Source organism: Tenrec ecaudatus, chromosome 12, assembly GCF_050624435.1.
Source record: "Tenrec ecaudatus isolate mTenEca1 chromosome 12, mTenEca1.hap1, whole genome shotgun sequence".
NCBI classification, from domain to species: Eukaryota; Metazoa; Chordata; class Mammalia; order Afrosoricida; family Tenrecidae; genus Tenrec; species Tenrec ecaudatus.
In genome coordinates, this window is record NC_134541.1 from 96016191 (window position 1) to 96022188 (window position 5998).

Here is a 5998-nt window from a genome sequence, read left to right on the forward strand (position 1 = left end):
ATTGTGATAAGAGTTGTATGAGTCCCTAATAAAATGTAAAAAAAGAAAAGGAAAAAAAAGAAAGAAAAGAAAATGATTAGGGCAAAGAATGTACAGATGTGCTTTACACAATTGATGTATGTATATGTATGGACTGTGGTAAGAGTTGTATGAGCCCCTAATAAAACGTTTAAAAGAAAAAAGAGAAATCCATATTTGTCAAACTGGCTGCAGCGCCAGGCCAGGCGCAGGGGCGGCGGAGGCAGTGGCGAGGGCGGCGTGAGAGCGAGGCTCTGGCCCTGCGCAGGCCCAGGCCAGCAGCGGCTAGGAGGGCGAGGCATGCTGACCTGCAGGCCTCCAGCGGCGGCAGCGGCAGCAAGGGGCACAGGGGTTCCTGGGAGGCGCAGCGTCAGGCCCTGGCGCGCGCCCGCCGCCCCTTCCCCACGCCGCGGCCGCCTGGGCAACTTGTGGCCAAAGTTTGGCCCCAGCCTCAGGAGTGCGCGGGGCGGGCCGCGAAGTTGGCTGTGGCCCCCGCCGCGGCTCGGGCCGGCCCATGGCCCGCGCGCCCCCGCCGGAGCCCCTGGGCGGCCGGGCTCCTGCCCCCGGGGCCCCCGGGCCTCAACGCCAGTGCGCCTCCCCCGGCCCCGGGCCCGCGCACGCGTGGGAAAGTTGGCCTGGAACCGGCCCGACCAGTTCCGCCGGCGCGCACACCGGCCGTAGAAGTTGGTGCTGCAAAACTTTTTTGGGGGGTTCCGCGGGAGCCCCCGTGCGTCGGGACCGGATGCGCGCCGGCTAGCGACCCCTGGGCCGAGAGAGGTACCCCCAGAGCGACGCGCAGCGGGGGCGCCCCGGACCCGCGGCCCGGGGGCTATGGCCATGGTGGCCGGAGGCTGGGGCGGCCCCGGCGGCGGTGGAGACGCGAATGGCGTGGACAAGGTGGGTGGCTACCCGCGCGCCACCGAGGACTCAGCCTCGCCCCCGGGCGCCGCCAGCGACGCCAAGCAGGGCGATGAGGAGCGGCGGGGGCTGCAGGTGGACTGTGTGGTGTGCGGGGACAAGGCGAGCGCAAGCACTAGGGCGTCCTCACCTGCCAGGGCTGCAAGAGCTTCTTCAAGCGGAGCATACTCCTCAACCTCAGCTACACCTGCAGGTCCAACCGTGACTGCCACATTGACCAGCACCACCGGAACCAGTGTCAGTACTGTTGCCTCAAGAAGTGTTCCGGTCGGCATGCGCAAAGAGGCCGTGCAGCGGGGCAGCAGCCCCCACTCGCCTCCAGGTCCTGGCGCCGCGTCTCCGGCAGCCCCCCCCCCCCCCGGCTTGGCGCTGGCGGAGGCGGTGGGCGGAGACCTCTTCCATGGCCAGCCAGTGTGGGATCTGATCGCACAGCTGCTGCACGCCAAGCCCTACCTGGTGGTGGCCGGCCACTTTGGCATGGGCGCGGCGAGCGCCTTCGGCCCGGGCGGCGCGGGCGCGGTGCTGGGCATCGATAACGTGTGTGGAGCTGGCGGCGCGGCTGCTCTTCAGCACCGTGGAGTGGGCGCGCCACGCGCCCTTCTTCCCCGAGCTGCCCGTGGCCGACCAGGTGGCCCTGCTGCGGCTCAGCTGGAGCGAGCTGTTCCTGCTGAACGCGGCGGAGGCCGCCCTGACCCTGCACACTGCGCCTCTGCTGGCCGCAGCCGGGCTACACACCGCTCCGTTGGCCGCCGAGCGGGCGGTGGCCTTCATGGACCAGGTGCGCGCCTTCCAGGAGCAAGTGGACAAGCTGGGCCGCCTGCAGGTGGACTCGGCGGAGTATGGCTGCCTCAAGGCCATCGCGCTCTTTACTCTTGATGCCTGTGGCCTCTCAGACCCAGCACACGTGGAGAGGCTGCAGGAGAAGGCGTAGGTGGCCCTGACCGAGTACATGCTGACCCAGTACCCAGCCCAGCCCCAGTGCTTCGGCCGCCTGCTGCTGCGTCTGCCTGCCCTGCGCGCCGTCCCAGCCTCACTCATCTCTCAGCTGTTCTTCATGCGCCTGGTGGGCAAGACACCCGTTGAGACGCTGATCCGAGACATGCTGCTCTCGGGGAGTACTTTCAACTGGCTTTAGGGCTCCGGCCAGTGACCGACCTCCAGCGACACAGATGCTCGGGGTCCCCAGGCCAAGGATAGGGACAGCCTCCCCAAGTGGCTAACCAGAACCATGACTAGGGCGAAAGATCATTATGTAATATGCAGTAGCCCTTAGTGACCCTGGTTACAATTTGACTCGGAGGCTACTGGACTTCAGAGCCTTACAAGCCTGGAAGGTTTATTTCAGGCATAGCAAGCATATGCCTCGGCGGTGCTGACTTGCGTTCTGCACCTGGATAGGCACCTGAAGTCATTTGGAGAGGATGTCTATGTAAGTTGGTTTTACATAAATTTCTGTGCTGGATTCCTTGTGCTTGTGGATTTTCTTGTCCTTCTTGGTTTGCTGTTATTTTACTACTGAGTTGGCTTTTGTGGTTTTCTTCATTTTGATGAGGTTTCTTTCCTATTTCTTACGACATTCCCTTGATAGTTATTTTCTTATCTAGTGTAAGATGGTCATGTTTCTCTTGTGTACTGCTTGCCTTCCTCTCCATACAGTTTCTTTGCATGTACTTTTCTCCCCCTATTTGCTTCGTGTTTGTCTCCATTGCAGATTGATATTTGTAGCTCTCTCTTTTCAGTCTTGTGTCATATTTGCAGAACTGCTTCACCTTGGTTACTGTCTGGTGGGGACTGCCTTGCTCATTGATCTCAGGTTTATGTTTGCTCTTCCTTGTGATTCTCCATCCATAGAATAGCCTTCGTATTTTTTTATAACTCATTCCGCTGCTTTGGATTTCTGGAATTCTCCTTGACTGAAAATGCCCTTATTTCTTCTTCATATTTTGCTGGATTTAAGATCCTTGCTTGGCAGTTATTTCTTTTAAAGTTTCATATATGTTGTCACGTTGCCTTATGCCTGCAGAGGTTTGTTGAAGGAAAACAAACAAACAGAAAACCACACTCAGCTTAATTGTTTGCTTTCCCTTTGCAGACCCCCTGCTGGGGCTGCTTCCATAAATGTGCTCCTTACAGTTCTGCTCACAGGCGTGCCCTCATGGCTCTCAGATTTTGCGTCCATGGCTTTATTCTGAGAAGTCCACTCTCCCATGCCATTTTCCCTGAGCCTTTGGATCCCTCTCCTAGGGAATGCTACTGTAGGTCTGATACGTCTGCTTGACTTACTGTAGATGGCCAACCAATGAATGAGTACATCAACCCCGCAAGCTCCAATACTGGACAGAGAATCTGTGCTGAGTGGGCCATATCAATAAACTGAGACTTATCAGAGTTTATGTTCCTTGTACAATAATCGCACAACCTTTATAACGATCCTGACACATAGTCTGAAGGTTTCTGTCTGCACAAGTTAAGGAATTCTAGAATATTTTTGGGGGGTAGAGCATAGCTGTTCCTGGCCCAACACCTGGGCTTCACTTTGGGAACTTGCTATGAGTTAAGTCTAGGTAGAGGTCTGGAGGCCATAAACCGTGGGAGGTGTTTCCTGGGCCCATGCAGCGGTGTCTTGCTCCAGATACAGCCTAAGCACCATTATCGGCACACATCCCAAACTCAGTCATTTGGACGCATGGGGACCCTACAGGACAGAGTAGACCTGCTCCTGTGGGTTCTGAGACTGTAATTCTTCATGAGAGAAGAAAACCTGGTCTTTTGTTAGGGGAGCTGCCCTTGGTTTGACCTTTCTGCTCTTGTGTTTTGTAGCACAGAGGATGATCACTGTGCCATCAGGGCCAGGGATGAAAACACCTTCTTGGTTCGTAGTGATAGATTTCTCAAAACTTACCGAGAGATGTGGGGTATGTACAGTAGCTTTAGGGCTTGCATCAGACATCAGAACCAATTTAGACAACTCATCTTTTCTCATTCTGTTTCTTTAGAACCTCTCCTGGTCCCGTCAAGTCAACTCTGATGCGGAACAACCCTCTACAACAGGGTAAGCTTCCCCTCTGTGTTCCAGAGACTGTAATTCATTATTGCATTAAAATGTTTCTTCCTTTTGCTGTGGTGTAACACGTGGTTTTGAACTGTTGACCTTGACCTTAGCAGCCAATGCATAAGCGCTATGCCACCAGGGTTCTCTAGAGAAGCAAGACCAAGGATACTTGTATGATACATGTATGGACAAATAGAGATTTATATCCACAATTGCCTAAACAGCTATAGAAGCAGGTAAGTCCAGTTTGGTTCAAGTTCATCGGTCATATATAAGCGGGAGACTTCTCCTGTCTCATAGAGCTACGGGAACTGATGGACATGAAAGAGGAAGATGCAGGAAGAGGGTCTCGGGTGGGGAAGGCAGCGCTGCATGAATCTGAGGTGGGATGAATCAATACAAGTTGACATTCCACTGATGGTTAGTGTGATCAGTAGGTGACCTAACAGGAAATTGACAAACCAGATGTAGAATCCAGAAGTGGACAAAGGGAAATGGGCAAGACAAAGCACGCTTCTGCACAGGATTCCTCTTATAATAGAGACGACAACCCAGAAGAGGGCTCATGGGACTTACACCTGATCGATAAGTTGGACTCTAACTCTATTTTCACACAAACAGGTCCAGCTGACAGAAATTCTAATGATCACAGATGAGAAAGAGAACGTTCAAATGTGGTGCACAAAAGGAAAATTAGGACCGCCTCATTCCTCATAAGACACGATGCTTTCTCATTGTCTTTTCCGATAAGAGCAGAACTTTGTGTATCAGCAATTGACGCCGTCTGGCACTTCTGAGTGATGTAACTCTCTCTCTATATGTATCTGATGAATCCACAACTGATGAAAGAGTAGATAGTTGATGGTCCTATGACATTCACATTCAACATCAGAAACCAGCAAGGCACTGTGATCTTGTAACTTGGTTTAGTAGGGAAGCACAAAGAGCTTATGTTTGGGTATAAGATCCCATTTGGAATCTTTACTAGCAAGTTAATTGGATTGACCTTATTACTCTGTGTGTAGATCTATTCACACAAACACTGCGAAAGCACCTTCTTTTGTTGACCCTCCGATTCTTCTTTCATTCGTTAAGCACAACTTAACTGCTCAAATGTTCCTGAAATTAGAATTTTATTGAAGAGTAGTATTTTTCATTTTTCTCTCAGCTCTGCCAATAGTGGTGGGTGGGTCAACAAGAAGAAAGTCCATTCGTGCTACAACTCCAGAAATATCTGGTGATTAGAGCTAACTGCATACCTCTGAAATCAGAGGTAAATACTGGTTCTGAAACTTGAGGACATAAACAAGGCTCCTTCTACCAGGAAAGAAAAGAACACACTGCCATCCCGGAAGAGATTGTGGAAATTGTAACGTTGTAGCAGAAGCTTACAATAATAAAATGAAACATGATAGTAAAACAAACTCCACTGGAAGGAAAAAAGCCAAAAGAAGATGAAAATTGATGAGATAAACCAAAATTATTAGAGGAACAATCTACTATGTCCATTTTATTTATTATTTTTAGTAGGTTCGTTTTCCTTCATTTCCTTGAATGAGAGTTTTAGACAGGAAAGTCACAGGCAATATAGTTCAATGCAAAGCAGAAGAATTGTAAGCAAAAACTTTAAATTAGTAGAGATGACCAACAATTCAGTTGTAGTAAGAAGCTATTACCATCCATCCCTAGGAGGTAATGACAATGCTATGTGGTGATGTTACTTAAGCCCAGGGGCTGGAAGCCCATATCCAGTGTTGAAATCATGGGGTCAGAACTGGAAGCATAGCGCTGTTTACCACTAGCAGTCTACACAAACAAACAAACAAACCAAAACATCCAAAATGAAACTTGTTGAATTGAACTAGAACTCTAAGAGACTATATGAGAAAGACCAACAGTAAAAAAAACTTGATCAGAACAAACTGTGGGTAGCACCGTGAAGAACGGGAATTCCAGAACACTTCCCTGTGCTCGTGCAGAACCTGTGCCTGGTTCAAGAGGAAGTCACAA

General features: G+C 51.3%; 1 pseudogene; it reads left to right on the top strand.

The window, feature by feature from the left end:
• Nucleotides 1–855: 855 nt before the first annotated feature.
• On the top strand, nt 856–2071 carry LOC142422756 (nuclear receptor subfamily 2 group F member 6 pseudogene; annotated as a pseudogene).
• Nucleotides 2072–5998: the final 3927 nt, after the last annotated feature.